This window comes from Dermacentor andersoni, chromosome 7 (genome assembly GCF_023375885.2).
Source record: "Dermacentor andersoni chromosome 7, qqDerAnde1_hic_scaffold, whole genome shotgun sequence".
Classification (NCBI taxonomy): Eukaryota; Metazoa; Arthropoda; class Arachnida; order Ixodida; family Ixodidae; genus Dermacentor; species Dermacentor andersoni.
The window spans coordinates 149785501-149810611 of record NC_092820.1 but is presented as its reverse complement, the minus strand read 5'-3'; the positions used below and the strand labels follow the sequence as shown (position 1 = coordinate 149810611).

The window sequence follows — 25111 nt, the reverse complement described above, 5'->3', positions numbered from 1 at the left end:
TGGCAAAGGAAGAGCTGGAGAACGGCATAATGGGAGAGATGCGAGGGTGAGAGCAGTTAGGAAGTTGAGATTGGACTACGGCAGCCGAAAGCATAGGGAGGCTAGGGGAGCAAACGAAAGAGAAGATCGAGGTTTCTGGGAGGGTAGCTAAAATTTACTTAGGAAAAGGAGAGACCAGGAGTGAAGGGTAAAAATGCCCAAATTGGTGGTAGAGAGTGCTCGAAAGCAAGGTAAAGTTTTATGCCAGTTGGTGTGACATTGTGAATAAAAAAAAACGCTACAGCCACTGGACGGAGGGACCGCCCTGTGTTGTCGTCTCGCTCTGTCCTGTGTTTGTAGCGGCTATTTATTCACAATGGCTCGAAAGCAGGAGCGTGGGCACACGTGTAGAAAACTAACGGAAGGAGGTTGGGGAGTACAAGTGGAAAGAGTTGCTACGTAGTCGCGGGATTAACGAGAAAGATGACGGCCGCTTGGGGAAATGGCGAGATCAGGAGTCCAGGGAATAACATAACGGGATGACAAGAAAGTCTGAGGAAGGTGCGAGAAAAACATCCAGCACTTATTGTGTATCAGCCCGCGCTACAACGTACAACGCCTCTCTCTGCGGACAACCTTAAACCGACTGGACTCGAGACCGTTCTCCGAGTCTTAAGATACTCGGACCGTGGCCACACCCGCCACTGGCACGAGACGCGATTCGTGCACTAGCACACTACTTGAAGTGCACGGCTTAAAAGACTACTTATAGTGTCCCTGTAGATCCTCCCACACGCACTCAGTGCCTACTCTCCCCCTCCTTTCCTCTTTCTATTCCCTCCTTTCCTCTTTCTATTCTTTTTTTCTTCACCCCAACTGTAGGGTTGCAAACCTCGGGTAGCTGGTCTGCTTGACCTCCCTGCCTTTCCTGTCCTTGCTTTCTCTCTCTCTCTCTCTCTCATCGCAAGCGGGAAACGCAGGAAAGTGGGGAATAGGGACCTTGGGGAAGCAGGGAAGGAAGAGTGCACTTCCCTTGGCGACAAAAGCTCTGCGCGAGGAAAACCAGCGACCATACCATGGAGGGCGGGTTTCTAGGTTCTAGGGCATGTGCTACGAGTTCATCGGCCCGGAGTGACAGAGAAAGGGCCGCAGTTTGCATTTTATTACCCCGTCTCTCTCTTTGGCGCACAGTATTCATTCGTCTCTACGGAGAAGCACGTGGCATGCTCTGCTTTCCTACTCACTCCTTTTGTTTTCACGTTTATATACCCGCATAGCAAAAAAAAAACGTTTTGTAATTCATGGCCATGAATGATGAGTGATGAGAGTGATGATGAAAAAGGAGGGAAGGGGTGAGGAGGACAAGGATGCCAAGATTGAGCAGAATGGGAAAAAAGGCACAGTGTGGAGAGTGGAAGAGTATATAACGAGATTGGTGGGCAAGAAGAGAAGGGATGCGCGCGTAGTGGCGGACAATGCTGACAGCGAAGAGTGATTGTTCGCGACTCGCGAGGAATCTCCGCGCAAACAATCCCGTTCGCTTCCGCGCGCATTCTGGGCCAGCCGGACAAAGCACGGCAGCGGCGGGCGCCGCTACATGCGTTCTTTTTCTCGTCACGGCCTTCCGCCTCGGACGAGAGTCGGCTCCTTCAGTTCGTTCTCGGTTTCGTTCCCCCTTTCATTCATTTAATGGATCCCTCCCGTCGCAATACATGAGCATTTGTACGGAGGTGGTTAGCTCTTGTGGTTAGCTTCACTATACAAAGGTCTGCCCTCAAACCACTAAGCCCTCAAACTACTCAACACAAGAAAGTCTGGCGCTACCGCCTACGCTCGCCACCACTACAGCGCTTCATCCTAGCTTGATCATGACCGCTTCGCAGCATACATGCGTTCCCATAAAGTCCATCCCCCTGGCATCGAATAACTTTTGTATTTAATTGTTTTTAACTTAATGTCGTCATCTCGGCTGTGTTGAACAGCGATGGCTATAACCACATTTACTTCTGCAATTTCTAAAGTCGTATGCTGCTTTTGGAACGCTGCGAATAGAAATTAACCCTGAAATATTTAATATCATCAGCCGTGATGGACATCACTGCCCGAAAGCCATGCGGATGTCTTGTCTTGTCTTGTATCCTCAACATTGGTGCGTACCCACTATGGGGGATCGGCCAAGAAGCAGGCGGTTTTCCGTATGCTTAGAAGTAAGGCGAAACTAGATTTGAATAGTGGAGCGGGGGACGATAGAACTGTAATTTATAAGTGTAATGAAAATATTGTTAAGAATTTTGATAAAGTAAGTTAACGTAAAGAAATGAAATAATAGAAATTTTTGATAATTTTATAAATTCAGCAAGGTACTCTTTTTGTCTCTAATAAAATTGTAAACTGCAAGAAAAGTATCCCTGTGGCTGGATCCGAGTGAGGTCGCCCAAAAAGGTTGGCGAAGTTAGCAATAGCCCAAGTTTGGTAAATGGATATGGTGACACGTGTTGCAAATTCTTCCTCACTCACCCGCTATCATCATCATCGCATTGTAGTTTTATTGAGGCTCTATGTTTGTGGACCTCCGCGGATTTCTACAAAAAAGGTGCCGTAACCCCAGGGAGCTGTATTAATCACCCACCTAAGAGCACCCGTGACCGACTGACGACAAGCCCTCGCATGGATTCACCGGGAAGAGCGGAGTCAGCGCAATCGACTGTCCTCATCCACCAACCAGGCTACAAGACGCATTACGCAGCACGGACCTTGCGGAGCAGCTCTGGGCTGTCCAGCGAGCCCACGATGCGTCCGGGGAGTTACAACTCCCGGTCCCAACGTGGGAGTAGCCCGCTCTATGGGACCTTGCGCCCCGTAGCTCGCAGGACCTTTCAATAAAGTTACCCCATCCATCCATCCATCCATCCATCCATCCATCCATCCATCCATCCATCCATCCATCCATCCATCCACCAACCGACAACCAACAGCCGCGAGGAGGCCGAGCTCACCATCAATAGCACACTCATCAGATCGACTGTTAGCCTGGTCTTCTACGATATCAAAGCGGCGCCCAGTGAGGCCACGTGGCCTCAACTTCCCTTCGTTGGTTTACGTCTCGAAATGCTTCAGGAGAGGCTTCGTTTTCTACACGAAGAGGTCGAATTACTGGCTTCTGACAATGAAATATGTAAGCATATGCCGTTCAGGTACACTACACGGATAAATTGGCTACGCTGAAGCCTGAGATTAGACTTGCTACCGACATGAGACGGAGTGTGAACGCTGAATACGTGTCGCAGATCTCTGGGAGCGAAAGGGTTTACTCTTGTGCTTTGAAGCGTTGCAAATAATAATAATAATAATAATAATAATAATAATAATAATAATAATAATAATAATAACATAAAATACTTTACAGATAGAGGTACACAGAAGGAGGTGCCATATAGTAAAAACTGAATTGGGACCTCCTGTTCATGGTTAACATAAAAGTTACATTGGCAAGAAACAGCAGCTGAATCGGTACAACTACAGAAATGATAAATAATGAAACACAGATATAAGCAAATGAATATATTAATAGACAACGATTTATCGGCAGTAAGGAATATTGCGAAGCTGCATAAAACTAACATAGACGAGGAGGAAAAAGAATTTAAAGAACAGAAATTGAAAAAGAAAGAACTTAACATGTTGGAGTACATAACAACGGCAGGTCTAAAACGAAAATAGGGTTATACAGTACACATCATCACATACATATAACATAACAAAAAAAATTTCAGTTCATGCCAAATCGATGGGCTTTCTGGAGTTTTGCGCGATGCTGCTGCTGCAAAGTGAACTGTTTGTTTGCCATAATTAGTGCGCACTTTGGGCAGAATGAAGTTATTATGCAGCGCGAAACCTGTCGGGTTAGGGATTGTCAGAGATTATATAGAAATTAGCGATAACGAGATTTTGTCATTTATTAGTTTGAAAAAGTAGCAAGGTTGTACTCGACAAGGTCTGCAACGTCCAGAATGTTATCTGCTTGTAGTAGCTGTTTAGCATTGACGTACGGTGCGCGGACTCGACGTGGTTATTCCAATTGCCTGTTTCTGGATTATTTGTATCGACTTTAGGTGAGTAGTGTACGTGTTACCCCAGGAGGTTACGCAGTAATTAGTACGAGAGTGTACAAACGCGAAATGGAGTGAGAGCAACACAGGTCGTGAAAATAATAGACGTACCCTAATGAGAATGCGCATTCCATGTGATAACTGCTTTTTTATAAAAGTTATACGCCGGCGAAATTTTAGGTTACAGTAAATAATAATACCTAAGTATGTGCATTCTTCACTTGCCGATAAAAAAAAAGATGGTTACCAATAGAAGTGGGCGGAATGCGTAGTGATGGTTTATTTTGGGATGAGAATAAAAGAAATTTCGCTTTAGTGGGGATTAATGGTAAGTCTATTCATTTTGCACCGCTATACGTGTAACCTGGAAGTGCACTAAGCACCCTCCTAGGCCAAATAACAGTAGCACAATGGAGTAGTGGGAGGCACAGCTCACCCACTCCGACCTGTCAGAACAAACTAGCCTGGTCGGGCAGACCGCCGAGGCCAGTGGGGCACTGGACTGAGGAGCACCAACCACCCCCTCCTTAAAATATTTTCCTTTGTAATAAAGTTTCTGTGCACATGCATCGAAGCAACGTTACTGTTTACGGAACACGAGGCACACACACACACACACAAAAGAAAAACACTAGATATATAAATGAAAGAAATGAAAGAAAGAAAGGGCGCAAGTCTTTTTGCGCATCTGCGCAATTTTCGCACGTGGCAGCGGGCGGGCGCGTGTTAAGATAAATGTCGCTCTAACCTCATGTAAGAAAGGAATAACAGAACAGAAAAAAACAAAACAATCAGGAAAGAAAGGCGGAGGTCCGATGCGCGTCTCTCTGGAGCCAGATTAGATTGTCGCAATCGCCCCAAGGACGAAGGTAAAAGGATCGCCCTGTTGGTCAATCAACCCTCCTCACTCTCTCACCCCCCCCCCCCTCCACTCCTTCAATCATTCGTTGCCTACGCCACCGCGTTCTGTCGCGCCCCGACAGTTCCGCGCATCGTTCACTGCCGGGCGACAAACAGCCGGGAAAGACGTGCACAGAAGTATGGAACCGACTCGCGACGCAGTGAGCTCGCATTCCTTGCGGTCGCGTTCGCTCGCCTGTGTGTAGTCGCAGCTGAGAAGACGACAGCGCGACCTTCGTCATCCGGCCTGTCGATCGTGGCCTGCCGAAGCTGGAAGCTGAACCTGCGGTCATGTCCCGGCTGGTCGCGTCCCGAACTGCCGCGCCACAGTGCGATCCAGCGCGCATGTAGGCTTCAACACACTGCACGCAACTACGTTCCTGGCACGCTGTCACCGCAGGTCCGGTAAGAGTCCATTCCGAGAAGCGTTGATCGACTTAGCTTGTCATCAAGTACGCTCGGCGAAGGGAGACTTGTACGTTTCTGACGTCCGGATCTTCCAGCTCCATAATCTGCCCGATTTTTTCCTACTTTCCTTAGCGCGCTTTTCTTTCTTTTTGCTCAGATAAAGTATATCACGAGCCCAAGTAGCCGAATGACATCTCCTCGTTCCTTCTTATTTCTGCTCCGTGTTTATTCCAAAGATACGACGAACGCGTCGTTGAGGGGGCGTTGGGCCCTTGAGCAAAACCGGAGCCGCTGGGCAGCAGCCTTTCACGGGAGTGTCGGCCGGCCAGTCGGGAAGCATGCCTGCTGCCATGGAAGAACCGAGGTTGCAACTAAGGTTTTGACCCCGAGCAGGAGAGACGTCCTTGCCTTGCCATCAGGTACCGGTACTATTCCTTGAGTTGGATTTCATGCGATCTCGAAAATGTTCTCGAGATCTCCAGATTCAAACCGTACTTAAAAATGTAACGTTTAATTTAAATGTAAGGTACTAGTTGCGTAGTGGTACTCGTAATGATGGGGACATGACGCACACATCGTGATTTCGTCACGGTGACGCGGGCAAGTAGATCAGATTGCCCATCGGCCGTGAGACATTGAACTGGCCGGCTTTCGTGAGATCACCAAAAGTCAAGCAGTAGTGTGGGCGATTTCTAGGATGGGACGATTTAGCAGTGTTTGAGATAGCCGTTCGCGCTTTGAGCTTCCTTCTTTCATTTCCTGCGCCTTGTTATTGTGATTCTTGGTGCGCGATGGAAGTTAGTGAACTGTCAGACGCACCTTGCTTCTCCCGGTGCAATTTTTATATGTAGTAATATGAATGATAAAGATGATAATTTACGCCGGACTTTTCGTGCGGCGTAACTTCCACGGCGGCCGCATTTCAATGGGGGTGAAATGCAGAAATAACCCTCTTGTGCTTAGATTCATTTAAACCCAGGTGGTGCAAGATTGCCCTGGAAGCACCGATTACGGCGTAACCTCATAATCGGATTTTGGTTTCGGCACTTAACTGCAGAATTTTTTTTCCTCTTTTAATGTTGAAAAATGTGACCAACGAATATGTATCTTAAACGGAACACACATTCTATACAACAACAATATATGCACGGTTGTAGTTTAAAACAATTACGAACCGATGACATACGTATTCGACATTGTTTTACGAGGTCGAAGTGTTTTTAAAATCGAGCACCTTAATCAGAGCAGCGCCGTCTGTTGACTGGCTGTGGCATAAAGGGCACGATTGCGCGAGCAGCGTGGTTTAGACGAAAATAGTGCGCACTGGAGCGGTGCATCATCATGATCACCATCAGGTCAGACTAACAGGCTCCCGTTAAAGGGCAAATTGTCGACGAGCCGAATGTATAGCGCGATGCTACAAGGGAAACTTATATACTTTCTCAGAAATTTGAGTGAGTTTCCTTTTTCTTTGCATCATCTGGCTGTATACAGTCGGGGGCTTTTCGTTTTCACGAACCTCTCTCTCCACCTGGCGGACTTCCGCTAAACATATTTGCCCATAGGCTCTAGTCGTGTTTGAGAAAGAATGGCGCAGCAGATGCTCGCTGAAGGGACACTGCAAGCGAACTATTGGCGAAACGCTGACATAGTCGCCATTTGTAAACTAGTTTACGTATAGTTTCCTCCTGCAGCTCCATCATCTGTGTCGTTCTTTGAACATCTAAGAACCTATAGCTTGAGCATCGCCGGGATCGCCGTCAGACTATGCTCACGGTATAAAAAAAAAGGTTAGCGTGATTTAGCAGGAATAAATCTCTCAACAGTCTTGTGCTGCCTTGGTCAAACCACCGTTCTTTTTGCAACCGATGTGATCTCGGAGGCCATGGCTAAGCGTGCCACACAGTGTTCTTGGCTACTTTCAATTCGCCGTATTTATGTGTATAAATACCAATGCCCTCCCTCCATCCATCCCTCTCCTTTTCCTCAACTGGCCGCCGTAATAGGTGTTAACAACAAGCACTAACACAATTACAGTGCGGCAAGCAGCCAGTATCCGATCTTGCTACAGGCACGACTGCCCGTTGTGCGGCGGCATACGAACACTACAACACATTACACGGGATTGGGAATCACACCCGTTTGATAAAACGCACCACACAATGGAGCAACGGGAGGCACAGCTAACCAGCTCAGACCCGGCGGGACGACAGTCCTTCATAAGACAGGTCAAGCAGGCGGCCGAGGCCAGCGGGGCCTTGGAATACGGGGGCTCCGACCATCGACCCCCCCCCCCCCCCGCATTACACGTAAACCCGTTAAGACAATAAATGTCTCTCTCTCTCTTTCTCTCTCTCTCTCTCCTCGTTTCTTTCTGGAACGTAAATACTACTACGTAATGGTAAAGGCTTCACTGGCCTTTGAACGACCGAAAGCTGAGCTAGTTGGTAACGATTGCCTTTGGTCGATGGCCTTTGCTAAATGACACTGCGAAGTAGCGTTAGTGTTCCAATAGCGTCGTCTCTGTTTCATTGACAGCTGGTCCCCGTATTACACCTGCCAAGTCGTCGCCGTCGATGACATGTGCTACGCGCGCGTTCCGGGAGTCCCCTCGGTCCTTGGCTGCGCAGCGCCGGGACCGGCCCAGCTTTAGCGGCGGCCAGCCTCCACCCGCGCTTGCCAGCGACAGGCGCCGTGCATCCGACCGAGCTGCCGCCACGCGGCAGAGCGCGGCGCGACGCTGGGGCCAGCAGGTCGTGCGCCGGCGTGAGCTACTGAACGGCGCGGCGTCCGCCATTGCGAGGATGCTGCAGCACGGTATGCGACACCTCCTCCTCTTGTCCCGGATGTCCACATTTGTGCACTCGAATCCTTTTTTTGCCAATTCCGTCCAGCAGTGGCAAGTGGAAAGAAACACGAACTGAGCTGCGCAGGTCTGCTGATCCATCTGCTAACCCTATGTTACTCCGATTCAGTGCCGACTGCAAAGTATTTCTGCACATGAACACTTTAGCAAAGGCACTGCCATGCTTGACGGGGAATGTTGAAGCAGTACCTTTTTTTCCCCTTTTCCTCCTTATGCCTGCCGCCCCTAATTACCGTATACATGTGGTTCGGACCAATGACTGCAATGCATTTATGAAAAAATGCCGCATTACTGACTGTACATTGAGGCGAAATTTAATCACTGTGTAATTAAGACTCAATTGAAAATGCAGAATTAGGAAGTCTCCTTATCGTTTTTCCATTTTTTTTTTTCAAGGGAAACGGCAGCTCTTTCGAAGAGCGGTTCGAGAAGAGGTAGAACCGCCCTCTTTCAAGACCGGCCTCTCCTAGCGCGTCGTAAGCGAGGCTTCAACGTCAAGCCGTGCTAACAGAGCACTCTTGAAAAACTTGACGCATTTAGGCAGCGAGCTAGCCACAAACACCGTCGAATGCGCAGTCGTTCAGTCTTTCGTGTCTAAAGTGACAATCTTAGTTATCGTTCCTGGCAGCTTTCACTTTATTTTTATTTTGTTTTTTTGGTATCCAGACAGACGCTTGCACGCGCAGTATTAGATTGCAGGCCAGTTTCCAGGCATCTCCAATATCTACTAAGCTTTCAAATGACGTGCGCATGCGATCGGCATTTGTCATATTTTCTGTTTTTCTTGACGGCCACCCCAATGCCTCTTATGTGCACGTACTACTTAATTTTGCATATATGCTCGGTCTTTGCAACACAATGCGCGTTTGCGCGTACACACGTGCCGTTTTGATGCAATGTTTTTCCCACTACTGGATTTTATACTTGCTTAGACTAGCAGTAACTTGAATATATATAAGTTAATGACCGTCACTGACACCAGCCTACAAGAGCACTGTAGAATTAAGGCTCACCGAGGTGTCTCTGGAAGAACGAATGCCCCGAACTGGTCATTCTGCTGACTTGAGATGTTGGCTACGATACACAAATACGTCATATGTATGTGCGGCAAGAACGTGCAGAATACGCATGTGTTTTTGGGGCACGTCAAACGCATGAGACAGGCTTAAAAATGTGTCAAACGAATGATACGAGCTCTAGGATAGTCAGTGACCCCTACGAGATATCAACTGGCCTTGTCGAAGCTACCATTGTCATGAGTTCACTAAAGTCACCTATACCCTACCAGATAATTCTTTGTCGCTAATGACTGCGCATTCTTTTCTTGGTATCTAATCTATTTTGAATAGAACGCCGTTATATTCTGTACTAATCGCTCGATTTGCTGTACTTGCTGGCTTAACCTCATCTAGACTGTCACATATAAGCTAAAAGTGGCCCGAATATGTTGATATATTAAGAGAACTCCATTTCTGTCAGTTTGCTCGGAATTTCAATTTGAGCGTAATCTTTGGTCATCAATATCTGCTATTAATATGGAAGATTAAAGACACAGCTGAATCGATAAGATTTGCTGCAGAGCCCCCAAAGGCTACTTGCGTTCAAACGATTAAGTTACAACTGATCTTGGTCGTTTGGTAACACTGTGGCGTGCATGTCTCTTTCGCAACATGTTTTGCCACAGTATCATCGGCAAAGGCATACATTATTTGGTCACGGACATAATGCGTCATGTTTTAGAGCCTTGAGTTTAGAGCAGACTACCAAGGTTTTTTGCATAGTGGGGGAGACATTACAGTCATCCTAGAAGATTGGTAAGTGTTTTAGCTTTCATTTCTGGCAGTTCTGCAGCAAATCGCATTCGTCCCCTTGAAATGTTCGAGGTGGCCAGTAACGTTAACGAGCTCCATCCACATTCTTGGGAAATCATGCTGGAGGGAAAGCAGATCCTGTGCTCGAGGGGGGGGTTTTGGCCTACTGCTTTCTTAAGGAACCGCTCTTCCTGACAGTGACCTCGAGGAACTGTAGTACAAGCGCTAAGGCGCGTAGTTATATCAAGTGCGACAAGTATAGTCTGCTTGGATGCGAGTAGTAGTTTTCTTTGATACAGCTAGTCTTTTTGAGTGCGCCAAGTAACTCGGTCATTTCGCATGTAAAATGCTCGACAGGCATAGCCTGCCGACGCTTATGCAAGGCTGATGCAAGGTCTCTCAACGCTTATGTGTGTGTTATTTTTTTCTTCCATCCCTTCCTCTTTGCGCAGCGTTCCAGTCTTCGATGGCATGACGGCGTCTGTCTCCATAGTTCTAGACTTCCAGTTTTCCGATGTTTCTTGTTTGGTGTAACCAGTAGGACGTCCGAAACCGTTGTCCTCATCCATTCTGTGATCTGCCATTGAGATCCCTGCTGCCAGAAGGTTCCTAAAGATGTGGTACGTTTGTGAATTCCTCTATTTCGTGGAGTACTATAGTACCCGTCGATATATATATATATATATATATATTATTGCACAACGTATAGTTTTTCTGCAATTTCTTAAAAAGTTGTGGAGCCCGAATTTGAAATGAATGGACGAACTTTCGAAATGTTGATTTACTTCCGAAGTAAATGAACGTTTCGCCCGTTCCACTGTTCATTTCGAATGCTTATAAACCATTAATGTGGCGAATTGGACGTGTTCGTACATATTTGAAAAGGCGACAGCGCAAAAAAAAAAGGCACCGACGAAACGACGACAACGACGATCGAGCGCTCAACTTCTAACATTATTGTGAATGATTCACGAACGTATGCGGGCTGTCCTAGTCGGGGGTTATCTGCGCATGTGCAAATATGCCAGCGCTTTGTCTGAAAGCGTGACGGAGGCCATGCTGACACATCCCACCCCAAGTCTATAGAAATCCGTTCAGGTTCTGCGATTTACCGTATCACATGCATTTTGCTCTACTTCATAACGGATCGAAGTGTTTCAAGGTCGCGCAAACAGTCGTTGCAAGCCAGACAATGATTTGCCAGAAAATCTTCAAAATATTTTCCTTCACGCGCATTTGTTACGATGTTTGCGTGCTTCCTTAACCTATCGTTAAACATCACCCAGTGTGGCTAACATACACATTTCCGCACCTTAAAGGAATTCGACAGACTACACCTTCTGCGCATTAGCAGAAATAACGACTGTGACAAAGTTGCAAGAACGTCTTCGAAATGCTATGAAGACGTCCCTTGATGATGCGCATTCGATATTTGTTAGAAGCCCGTAGTTTTATCACATAAGCATCGTATTAGTTCATACAATCCAGCATCCTTGACGAAGCACAGAAAGGCTTTTGTGGCTTCTTGCACGCAAGAATGCATAGGCCATGACCCTAGTATCTTCCGACAGCGCTCTATTATCTAGCAGGTTGAGTATAGCTTGAGTACGTCGTTGAGTGTCAATTAAAGGATGGGCAGTGACACAGAAGGTGCTCTATAGGGTGTCATCGCACCCGCACAAGTTGCACGCCGCACTGTTGGCTATCCCTGTAAGGAATGAATAGACATTCTTCCCCTTTCCCCATGAGTTCGGTAGCTTAACCGGGCACGTCCTTGGTTAACCTCCCTACCTTTCCCTCTTCGTTTCTTTCTCTCTCTCTCACCGTAGCAGTCGTTACTAGACGCTAGTAATACCTCTTTTCTGTGCGCCTTGCTCGTAGTAATTAAATGCTCTCGCAACAAACATTTTGTGCTGTGTACAGCTTGTATTTCAACACGACACAGCTTTTATGCAGCAATACCGAAACTTCGAAATGTCATTATTCGAAGAGGTGTGTATAATAGTTCCAAATCTAACCTCTGGAAAAAGAGGATGCAAAATAATAAGTGATTCAAGGTACACATTTTCCACACTTTGTGAAACCTTTTCTTTAAATAATTGACCATTCATTGTATTTTAAATTATTGTAGTCATTACGCACACGTATGGACGGATTCCTAAGGCAGCAATGCTTGGCGCTCTAGAGAGAAACGAAGAGCGAAAAGGATATAACCAAATGTTGCAGGAACTCTCATAAACAGTGAGCGAATTGTAAATTTTGTTTCCAAAACATCAGAAGTCGACTTTTTTTCGACATTCCGAATGTCCGCACAGTCATATTTCATGACCTTGCTCCAAGCCACAGCATAACGGTGGTGCTTAAGCATTGTGCCGTGTTACCATTGGAACTCCGCAACTGTCACAACCGCAATTGGAATAAGTTCAGCTTTACGCCTAATACCTGGCCGCGAGCCACGTGCTGAATTTTGTTCCGTTTTCCGTCTCGTATGTCTTATCCCGAATGAATACGACGTTCATCTCCTACAACAGTCCTATCTCTATACGCACTAGAACCCGTTATCTTATCGTCTGCTGTCCAAATGACGTCCATTCGGTAGCCCTTGGCTTGGTCATTCACTTGAGGCGCACACCGGCTCACGTGTCCAGGCGATCCAGCCCTTCCCGTTTCGGAATATCGCATGGCGTGCGGTGCTATCCTCACGTGCGACACAAGCCACTCTCTCCCTCTGCACACAGTTCTCAATGTCTCGATCAAACAATGCGAAAAGCTATTGACACTTTTTTCAGGTGGCATTTCTGAAAGCTGCCGCCGCAGTTTCATTCCGAACAAGCTGCGTTTATCTTTGCTGCGATAACGGAGGCGCGACACCAGGACGCGATTAAGACATCGACGCTTTTGCCATTCTTTTATACAAGACAACTGCGCATTCCTTCGATAGGGGAAAGAACATATACTTCAACTCCAATGATGAAATCGCCTCTCTGCAGAGTTGGAGACAACGAATTTTGCTGTGAGAGCGTCGAACGCTTGAATCGCCTTTTGTGTGATACCGAATTGCTTGACGCCCGTGCTCGAACCCAGAAAAACAGGCGAGTCAAATGTCGTGAAGGCAGAAAATTTATAAGGTTCTAGAATATAGATAAACAAGGAACAAACAATCGTGATGAAATTGTGCTCGTGGCAGCGACGAAAAATGGCAATGCCACGTGTGCTCTAAGAGCATGGGAGAGTCTTAATATGCCCGCCTAAAAATTTTGCTGAGTCAAATGTTCTTGGCCCCTGCGTACAGCCGGGTATACCGTTCTCTGCACCTGACTTATCGCGCGCAAAGGGTGAAAGTGCCATACTGTATGTCATTTATGGGGTTGCCATGGTAAAAAGGTACAACAGTCAAGCACCACCGTTAGGCGGTGGCTTAGAGCAGGCTCATGAAATACGGCTGTGCGGACATTCGGAATGTCGAAAACGAGTCGACTTCTTCTGTTTGGAAACGAACTTTACCATTCGGTAACTTTGCATTCGTGTTCCTGCAACATTCGGTTATATCCGAATGCATGAAGTTGTTGCAATCCTTAAAGCCTTTCTTTCGTGGAGAATGGACCGCGTTATGAACGCTAACCTGGAGCTGTGGTGGTCTTACAGTTTCCGATCTGCCCCACTGAACTAAGCTTCACACTGCACGTTTTGAAAATGAAAATAAATGAAACTGATTGCCACATTCTCGGTGCTTATATTTCAAACACTTGCGTTCGGCTCGAAAACACCACTGGTCAAACATCCCTTGTAATATACCTGCGCAAATTTGTGTCGGCTTCGAAGGCGTAAAGGGCTACTTCGCGCAAGCTTCGCGCTACTAATGTCCTATTTCTGAAGCGAAATGTCTCTTTATAGTAATGCAATAAGCTTCCAGAGCATGTAGTAAATGCGGGTGGTCGAGACGACGGTTCATGAATGCGTTCTTTAGCAGCGCGAGTTATCGTTATGTGCGAATTAATGCCCTGTTTTTCCTTCAGTTTTTGTGTTATTGCCAAAAAACAAATTGGTCAATCGTTATTCTCTTGAACGTCGTTGCATTGTTTTGTGTAGCATTGTTAACCAGCCGCGATGGCTGAGTGGGTGCCGGCATTGTGCTGCAAAGCACGAGGTCGCGGGATCGACTCCTCTGGCCCCCGCGGCCGCATTTTGACTGGGGCGAAGTGAAAGAACGTTCGTGTGTTTAGACTTGGGTGCCCGTTTGGAAAACACAAGGTATAGTCAAACTTATGCGAGAGTTTTAGGCTAGGGGAACGCATGCGTTGGGGCCACGGTACTGCGCATGCGCCGACCCTTAATAGGAGTCTGCGCATGCGCAGTACCGTTGCCCTAAGCGCTCTCAATCTAAAACTATTCCCGAGTCCCCCACAGGGGTGTGGCTCATAATGAGATCGTAGTTTTGGCACGTCAGAACGCCAAAATTTATGTTTGAATGTTTATGCAATATTGTTACATGAGTTGGATGTTGCTGTGGTATTGTATGCCACCCACTTTTTCTTTTATTCGAACATTTTCTTTTCTTTTTAGTTGCCCGTGACAGATAGCATTGCTGCGCATCTTCAGGTGCATTTTGGAAGCAACCTTATTTACCCGTGTAAGATTTCGCCATGTTCAGCTGGCTTAATAACATGACTCATTAATTCACATACTACTGTTTATTTAGTTTAGGGCATATATTGCAATTGCAGAGTCGAAGCCACACTGAAGTAGAGTAATGTATGCTTAGCAGAAGTCGTAAGACTGAAGCACAACTTTCGAGGTGTCAAGGCCTGAAAGTGTTGCAAATACACTATTGTTCCGGTTAAGCCTTCCCGGAAGTGTATGTCAAGCAGCTTGGGACAATTTTAACTGAAACGCCGACGTGCGTTTTTTATAAAGTTTGAGGAAGATACACATCGAAACTGGCGCTACTCTATACTGATTTATGCTAACTATTCAGAACAGCACGAGTTTAGTTTCGCACTTGGAAGACGCGTCATGAAGTGATCAAAATTTAATTTCTCGCATTTTTAATTGGCTACCAAAGGCCGTTTGTATAACGATACCTTTCACTTTGCATCCTTATTTCCCTTCGATACTGGCCTGCACGACACAGGTTGTTCGCTGTCGCCAGTATCGGCAGCCGCTTTGCTTGTTAGGCTGTCGGACCAACCAAACTATACTGATCGTGGAGATAGTGTGATCAAATCTGGTGTGACTTGCTGGACCGAACCCGATACCAGCGTGCGATACCTGTCTGCAGGCAATGTCCAAGCGCTCACACGGTCTTGTAGCACTAATAGATATAGCGCGTATCTCGGAAAAGCAATAAGCGGGGCTAGTTGGTGGACGTTCATTATTATATTGCGCTTAGCGTTACGATGACGAACATAACGGACAAGACGCGGACGTACGTAGCGCAATACGTCCGCGTCTTGTCCCTTGTGTTCAACAGTGTAACACTAAGCGCAATATAATCATGAACGCATACCTCAGGCCTACCGTGAACCTATTCCTTGAGACTAACAATAACCCTGTGATGGCTTCTGTCGAACTTTTTTCAAGCAAATCTCTCTCGAAAGCCCGGTCTATTAGTTTTCATCACAGAAGACGATGAACTTGAGCATTTGGCAACCGCTGTGGCACAATGTACGTTTCGTTGCTATCAACACAGAAACGTGCATGCCTTATATCATATTCCGCAAATTTCTACGTAAGGAACCGTTTACTTCATGTTAGTGTTCGTTATTTGTATTGTCGCCTTCTGTATTAAGTGGTAGCGCCGTTCTTATCTGCCTCAGCTGCTGCTGCTATGCTGGCTTCACTGTAATGTCATTTTTGCTGTTATGATGTAAGGTCATTTGTGTATTGACAGCTACAACCTCGTTCTACTCTCAATATTTAGGATAAGTGTATAAGGCTCTATGTGTACCACACGTCGCGTCCATAGATTATTATTATTTTCTGTGCTATTGAACAACTCAGTGACAATCCCTTATGATTATCTTAGTGCCTTCGGGCTCTTACACTGCAAGTAAATGAAATTATTGTACACTACTCCTTTCAAAGCTGCTGTTCATGAGCTAGCAGTATCTGTCATGTGCTGTCGGTCGGACCTATCTTTTTATATTTCGGCGTGTTTCCTTCTCGTGATACGGGTTATACACAATGCATATTTCTCCTAAATAAACATGAATAAGCTTGCACATATTCGACGCGAACTGTCGGTCGCGAATCCTCGTTCTCCGAAAGTTGTAACCATGGGACTGGGTCAGCTCACGCACGACAAGGCTTATTGTAGATCGACGGGAGATAGATGTCTTCGTCCTCCTGTGGACGCTATAGGCTGATAACGAAAAAAAAAGTGAAAGCACTGGAATGAAATGAAATAGGCTAGTGCACTAGACCTTTTTTTTTTTTTTCATTTCCTGGGTAGCTCCCTCCTCTGTATTTTCCATTTCTCTGTCTGTCCCCTCTTCCCGAAAGAATAGGCAGTCGCTGTGCCCCTTCAGTTGTATAGTCGCCAGCCCGATCCTTGCTTTCTTTCTTTTTCTCCCTTTTACTTGTGTATATATCTTCAAGTGAAGTACGGTTATTCATAGTTACGATTTATGACGCAAGGAGTATCCTATACTGTGTTTGTGCAACATCTCTTTTTCTGTATGTCGTCCCTTCAGAAAGCTGTGTCTCACTCTTACTTAGACTCTCCATTTAATCTTTGCAGATTCGAAGGTGGATGCACACGGCGACCCACTTCATCCCTTTCAACATCCTCAGCTGTTGCGTCCACTTTTCTTGCTCTTTCTTTTTTCTCCCCAAATTGTCCAGCATTTGCTCCCCTACATCACAACGCTGGCTTTTGTGGTCAGCTGTGGCGACAACCCCTCAACACACGCCGTCCATGAACACCGCCGAGATCTTAGCAACGGCGTTCGACCCGCATTTGATTGCTTTTTTTAGGCTTTTAATAAACTTGCATCGTTCATTGTCAGTCTACTTCACGCATTCTGTTCGTAGTCTGCAATATACCTTCCTCGTAAGCGCTACGCACACTCGTTAATTTCATCGCAATTATCTTCGTTTATTCCTTTTTTTTTTTCTTGTTATCGAAGAACACAAAGTCCGCAACGCCATCGATTTGAAGTTTTCGGTTAAGCTTGCATCGCTTTAATGAAGGAATGAGTAAAATGTGTCTGCTCTCCAGGAGCGAACTCTTTTCATCTCTTGTTTTACACTAGTGGCAAGAGAATAACATTTGTATTGTTGTGTTCATTTGCTAATGTATTATTAATGTGTTGATGTGATTGCGTGTTGATTTGTTGTTGTTGGACTTGCGTCTCCGATCTGGGTACAATAAATGTGCTGAGAGCATATATACAAAAAAAAAAATACAAGGGCGGGGGATTGTGTACATGGTTTATGCGTCTCGAATTAGATTGGTAGACGATTGCACGCGTTGTGCAGATGTGTGTACGGCTTCTACAGAAGGCAAATTGTCTTCTACAATTCGATTTTAGTTCTTTCGAAATTTCAATTAAAGCATTTCTATTCTTTTTTGTCTGTTGGCTCTATTGGTTGTTACTTGCAATATCCTAGCGTGATCACTGTGAAAAAAAGAAACACATAGGTAATCGTTAATAATTGAGAATATTTGAGAACACTTCGGAATTGCGAATGGACGGCATTTAATGCTATCGCACCGAGTCTCTTTGTGCTGCCAAATGGCTGCATATATTTACACGCTGTCGCAGAGATTGTTGCAGGCACTAGAACTAACTATGGCGCTGCGTATAGTTCAGCTACCGTGGGAATGATGGTTAGTACGTGGATTCGTCCAATGTGTGTGCATGTGGAGTTAATAATTATTTCTCTAAATTCTTGAGCAATCAAATCTTTGAAAACATCCGAACGCAGTTAAGTCTCTGCGCACGTGCATAGTGACAGCAACCTGTCGCATTTTTGACGCCACACTTTGCCGCTAACGATGAATGTGCAATTTCACAAAGGCGTATGAAGACCGGAGAACAAAGTACAGACAAATCCACGTACTGAATGTAAAGGCATGTCAAATGTAAATCCCCATGCTTCCTGAAGTGCCCCGCTTACTGCTCCCGTAGGCCATGGATGGGATGGATGGATGTTATGAGCGTCCCCTTTGGAACGGGGCGGTGGCTTGCGCCACCAAGCTCTTGCTACTATGCTGCTTAATATCCTACCTAGGTTAACCAATGAAAAAACAAAAAAACCCCACTATGAACTACCACGTCCAAATTTTCTGATACCCTATTGCGAACTGTGCTTTTGTACGTCTCCGTCTTTTGTCGTTTCCCTACTTTTCTTCCACCAATCCTCCAATCGCCTCTTACTGATGTCTATTGCGGACCTGTTTGCTTTACCACTGCTCCCGCTGAACCCAAGGGCTTCAAGGAGGCCAGTGCCTAAATCGACCGCTGGATAGACGTCTTCACATTCTAATAAAATATGCTCCGTCGTTTCCCTAGCTTTACCGCAGCAAGCACATGCTTCTTCTTCCTTCTTATATCTCGCTTTATAGGTGCGTGTTCTAAGGCATCCCGATCTCGCTTCGAAAAGTAATGAGCTTCCCTTTGAGTTATCATAAATGGTTTCTTTCCTAATTTCGTTTTTTCCCCTTAAGTAGTTACTCATGGCAGGTTTCTTTTCCACTGCCGCCACCCATGAGATTAATTCAGCCTCTCTGACTTTCCGCTTGACCTTTGTTGCTGTGTTGCCCACCCCACAGGTCACATACTTGCTGGTAAGCTTCCTAGTTCTTTTCCTCCACTGTGAATCAATGTTTTGCCTGTACAGATACCTGAACACTCTCCCAGCCCATTTACTTTCCTCCATATTCCTCAGCCGTTCTTCATACTCAATTTTACTGCGAGCTTCCCTCACTTCAAAACTAGTCCAGCCCATATCCCCTTGCACAGCTTCATTTGTAGTATTCCCGTGCGCGCCCAATGCGAGGCGACCCACTGACCTTTGGTTCCCGTCGAGTCCTGATTGTACCCCTGATTTAAAGCAAACAACCGCATTTCCAAAAGTAAGTCCTGGAACCATTACCCCTTTCCACATACCTCGGAGGACCTCGTACCTATTGTATCCCCATAGCGCTCTGTGCTTCATTATGGCTGCATTTCTCTTCCCCTTGACTGTTATGGTTTTTTCCTGTGTTTCCATATATCCGTTGCCTTCGTTTATCCATATACCAAGGTATTTATATTCTGTTACCCGAGGTATTTCTTGGCCCTGTATCTCCACTGTCTGTTCACTGTTTTCATTGAATACAATAACACCTGATTTTCTAACACTAAATTTCAACCCTAAATTGTTGCCTTCCTGTCCACAGATATTAGCCAGACGTTGCAAATCACTTTGCTTGTTTGCGAGCAACACAATGTCGTCCGCATAAAATAAACCTGGGAGTTGCTGCTCTATTACTGTACCTGCCTGTTTGTATGAGAGATTAAACCCGATATTACTTCCTTCTAGCGCCCTCTCCATCCTCACCATGTACATCATAAACAGCAGCGGGGATAAAGGGCACCCCTGCCTCAGTCCCTTGTTGATATGAACTTTCTCCGCGCTCCTCATCCCTTCCCATTCAACGCAAACAGTATTTTCTATGTAAATCTCTCTCAAAAGCTGTATACAATCGTTACCTAAGCCTTCCCCTTCCAGAACTGGCCACTGGCCACTGAACTCGGCCACTGATAGCGCCCGAGTTCCCTCTAGTAAACTTTGTAAGAAACGGAACGCCTGTATATACTTGGCCTCTAAGATTAAACGGCAAGCTGCAAATCTCGGAGGCTATTCCTAATGTGGCGTTCCGCAGCAAGGTGGCGTCGACGCTGCAGGCGGCGTAAAGTAAGGCGGCGTGGTTTCGTGACTGTGCGTTGAAAGTGAGCTAGCCTTCGTCGTCCATGATGACGCGACCGTGGTCGCGAGCAGGGAAAGGGGTCAAGGCGTTCGGCTGCTGAGTGCGAGGTCGCGGGTTCGAACCCGTACGCGGTGGCTGCATTCTAATGAGAACTGAATGAAAAACAAAAAAAATGAAGAAACGCCCTTGCAATGTGAATTAAGTTCCGGTTGTGGTCAATCCCCGGGCGCTCAATCCGGAGCTTGATCTCGTACGGCGAACCTCATAATCAGATCACGGTTTTGGCAACGTTTCGTCACGTAAAACGATGAAACCCCGAATTTGTATAATTCGTATCATAGACGGCGCAGTCGCAGCACAGGTACCGCAGATTGGGCGAGCTTCTCAAACTGAGCGTTGAGGTGAGCCCACATACTCACCCAGCCCTGGAGGTACTCTAGCCCTTCAACTTCAATATTTACAACACGCTTATACATTCTCGATTAACTTCTTGTTTTCTAGTTTGGTCAACCACTACACAAACTAAATTAAGATCAATTCAAACACTCCAAAACCGCGCAATGCGCGCGATAGGTAACTTACAACGTACTGATACCACTAAACCATACCATAACAAATATAACGTATTAACAGCATCAAAACTTCACACTTACAATTTATTCCTCGAAATTTCACGGCAATTCTGGGAAGACAAATGTTCCTTCCAAAGTAAATACCGTGGCAGAATGACAAGCTATAACCTCAGAAAAACTCTGATAGGAAAACCACGTTGCAGAACAAAATACGGAGATCAAAAACTAGCAGTTCAACTTCCTAACCTTCTAAATGACTGCTAAATGACTTCTAAATGACTGGACCTGCTAAATTCTGGAATTTCAAAGCAAAGCTTTAAGAAAACGGTAAAAGAATTGTTACTATCCGAAGACTAATAGAAATGTTGAAGTACAGGTATAGAAAATTTCGTACATGTCTTTTTCTCTTGTTGTTGTTTTTATAAAACTGTGTAAACTTTAACCTTTTTCTTTCTTCTTACGCGAATTGTGTACTCAAGTGTTGGAAACGGGTGGCACGACCTAGTCAGGCAAATGTTTGCCTTTAGCCGTGTCCCCTAAGACAATCTGTTCATTGTCTTAAATAAATCAATAAAGAAAGAAACTCTAGCCCTTCCAATCCCGAGAAACTGGCCGCTGCAAAGGTATGCAACCGCCATGTATTGGAGAATACAATAATTTTTTTTTTCAATAAACTGCTGCTGCTAGTCAGCCTTCGTTCGTGTTTCTTTTTCTTGAACATGGGTCTTCTAGAGGAAGAAAAACAAAAAGAAACGGATGTCGCAGCCGACAGTTTACGCCAGGAGCTAAGTATAGTACGGTAGACAGCAAATGATTTGTGTCTATTGCAGCTGTAGGGTAGGTGGTGTCAAGGCCGCTGACTAAAAACTGTGCTTCTATCCAGAGACAGTGGTGGTGTAGAGTTTTTTCAAGCGACTCTAGGACGGTGGATCGATGAGCGCTGTTTTCATGAGCGCACCTGGTGTCAGACGTCGCGTAATCCGAGTTTTGGGGATGCACCACAGCGGCATGGAACATGGTTGTTATACCGAGTAATACTATCGTATGTCGGGGGATGAAATCTTTTTATTATTTACTATATATATATATATATATATATTATGGCAATAATATTTTTAATTTTCTTTATGTTCCTTATTTTGGCCAATAAAAGATAGGGGCAAACTCCTTTGGATTCGTCCTCGTATATACTCAATTGGTCAGAGTATCGCGCGCGTAATGCGAAGACTATATATATATATATATATATATATATATATATATATATATATATATATATATATATATATATATATATATATATATATATATATATATATATTATGGGAATAATAGATGGAAATGAAAGTCGATGAAACTAAAACCGACTCCAGGTGGGATGCGAAATCCTGTAAGTCTTCGCAATACGCGCGCGATACTCTGACCAACTGAGTATATACGAGGACGAATCAAAAGGAGTTTGCCCCTATCTTTTATTGGCCAAAATAAGGAACATAAAGAAAATTAAAAATATACGTACTGTTCTACGTACCTTACACTATTATTTCCCCCATAGTCCCCACATCGGTTCAGACGTTTGTCCCATCACAGCACTAAATTTGAGCTGCCCGATAAAACAGCCATCCCTCTTTGAACCCAGTGAGTCGTGTGCAGAAAGGAATGCATAGCACCAATTCGCCATTTCTGCACGTTACCTGCCTTTGCTCCATTGCCCCTCTCCTACTCAAAAAAACATGTTTGTTGTTTCGTTTCTCTGCCGTAATTATAGAGGCATCTATAACCGGGATTTGAAAACTTTGCGTTTTAGGTGCATTCCATGCTACAAGGCACGAAAGCTTTTTCTTTTGTTGTTTTTCTTTTACGCAACACAAATTTATGCGCATGCTTGTAGTTATGTTGTCCAAGAAAAAAAAGTCTGATTATAAAAGCGATCACATAACATATTGCTAGGTTTTAGGAAGGAAAAATTAAAAAACTTAAAGAGCACCAATGAAAAATCCGAACCGAAACCACATCTTGGGTTTAGTGTTTCTGCCATCCGGTGGGAGACTGTGGAACTAAATCACGGAGCACAAAACACGAAGCACGGTATTGAACCGCTGCCAGCAATGATGCGGGACCGTACAATCTTAAACAAATGTACTACTTCCTTTGGGTCGTATCTTGCCACACAACGACAATCGTGATCTGCCTTGCTTGCGTTTCCTTTCTTGAAAACGCTGCGCTCGCTACTTTCCTGCCGAGAATGCTCTGTCATGCTAATAACGAGCGTGCCGCTGGTGACTTGGAAGTACCGGGCTCGCAGCGTTAAAGGAAGGAAATGCGGACAAGACAGATGGCGATAATCGGCCTGTGGCAACACACAACTCAAAGGCAACTCAAAGGGTGCAATTTTGTTTAAGAGTGTACACTCTACACTCCAAGTTTGCAACCTTTGGAGTGTATCTCTGCCACACAACGATAATCGTCATCTGCCTTCATGCGTTTCCTTTCTTGAAAACGTCGCGCCCGCTACTTTCCTGTCCGGAATGCTATGTCATGCTGATAACGCGCATGCCGTTCGTTACTGGAAAGTACCGGGCTCGCAGCGTTAAAGGAAGGAAACGCATCAATGCAGATGACGATTATCGTTGTGTGTCAGAGATACACCCCAAAAGGTGTAAACTTTTCTTAGAGTGTACACTCTAAAAACAGTGTCACCCTTTGGGATGTAGGTATCGCCCGCAAGGCGAAGCATCAACTGCGATAGCAAATTAGTGCACAGCTATACGAAGCTTTATCGGCCGTATAAACTTGGAAACATTCGCTTACTAATGATATCTTCGACTGGTCGCCTGTATGCCCCGAAGCAGAGTCGGGTAGATCGGTCGTTTCCCGAGCTCAAAGGTAGGGGACAAGCGCGCAAGCCGAACGTGCGACTCGCTCTCGGAGGAGGGAATTGCTGATGCGAAGCCACGTGACTACTGCCAACGTCCGATGTTTCGCCTATCCAAAGCTCCCGGCGCTGCCAAAAAAACCGGCGGACGTGCCGGCGGGACGAACGTTCGTCGAGACGCCAGCATGCAGTGGCCTAGGTTGCCAAGGTTACGGTGGGCCGTCGCCAACAGCAGCGACGCGGCGCTGCGATGACGTTTCAATCTCGATGACTGCTCCGACGACAGGGCTCGGAGCGCCTCAGAGCGCTCCAAGATAGAGAGCAATCGAGAAGAACCAGCCGAACGCAGGGCGCGCACCCTCTTTCAACCAGTCGAAGACAACGCCGCTCGCGAGAGCACTCCAGAGTGCTTAGAAACGACCAGCCGAAGATAGCATCACTGAATGAACAAGCATATAGCAGCATATAGACCAGCATATAGACAAGCAGACAGCACGCACAAAGGTATCAGCCGTCTGCAGATCATTTTCAAGATACGGGGCGCGCGACCGCGCTAGGTACAAGCTTGTTGGCAGAGTCGAAGGCCCCCCCTCCCCCCTCTTCCTCCCGCGCTACCTCTCCGCTTGCCTACACATATGGCGCGCGAGATTGAGCGGCGATCTTCAGTTCCCTTTGTATCCGGTCGCGAAATGCCCCGTTGCTGCCGGAGCACAACGCCGCCCCCCTCCCGTCCACACCCCCCCCCCCCCCGGCCTTTCGCTCGATGGAACACGGCGTCTGCTCTCCGCTTTCCTCGTTCGCGCGCGCCAGAGTCAGCCGCGAAGGTCGGCTCAATTTCGCGTGCTTTCACTCGCACATACAGCACACGACGCGCGGGGACGATGTTATCGCCCTTGCGCTTTATACAGAACATCACGGCGATGCCGACGGCAAAAATGCGCTAGCTGTGTCCATATAATTGCTATCATAAAAAAATTTTTAGCAGAAAAAAAATACTTTATCAACAGTTACCGCTCAGGTGTAGGAAGTTCGGGATAAATTTCGACCAGTCGCGCTTGCTTAACGTTCACCAAAAGCACGGCACACGGGCCTTTCCGTGTTCCGCCTAAATCGGAATGCGGTGGCAGGAAATCAGACCAGCGACCTGGGGCGCGATCGGAGATATTTTGTTCGATACGCGTTCTGTTCAGTTGCTGCAACGTCACAAAGTTGCAGTATGCAAAATTTGTGACAGCGGGGCGGAGAGAGCAGCCAATCAGGAAGCGGTGACCTCCCCGGAAGTTTACTTCCTTCGTTTGTCGTCTGCTTGCAGACAGTATACTACAAAACGAAATGTTTCTCGTCTTCCAAATGAATGAAATCGTTACCTAAAAAAACGTGTTTTATCTTCTCAAGCCCAAACACGTTTTCAAATAGTAGTACGTGTCACTACTGCAATTTATAACTATTAGGTTCTTTGCGTCGTCCCTAGGTGGTGTCGCGCACAGCGAGAAGAAAAAAGAAAAAGAAAACGACGGGAGGAGTGGCGCACTTTTCAAGGGGCAGCGACAACATTCCAGTGGCTCGCTGGCACCAATGATGTTGTCGATTTATCTGTACAACCAACGAATTATTTTTGAGAAACAAAAACGACGCCGGAATTCACTTTCTGCCATTTCTTCAAACGCGTTTCGCA

General features: G+C 46.0%; 1 long non-coding RNA gene across 1 annotated transcript; it reads left to right on the top strand.

Moving 5' to 3' along the window:
• Positions 1 to 5039: 5039 nt before the first annotated feature.
• On the top strand, positions 5040 to 17643 carry LOC126533613 (uncharacterized). The gene is made up of 5 exons (XR_008613024.2): positions 5040 to 5393; positions 5633 to 5815; positions 7935 to 8213; positions 10526 to 10693; positions 16813 to 17643. It is a non-coding gene; the product is annotated as an uncharacterized lncRNA (long non-coding RNA).
• Positions 17644 to 25111: the final 7468 nt, after the last annotated feature.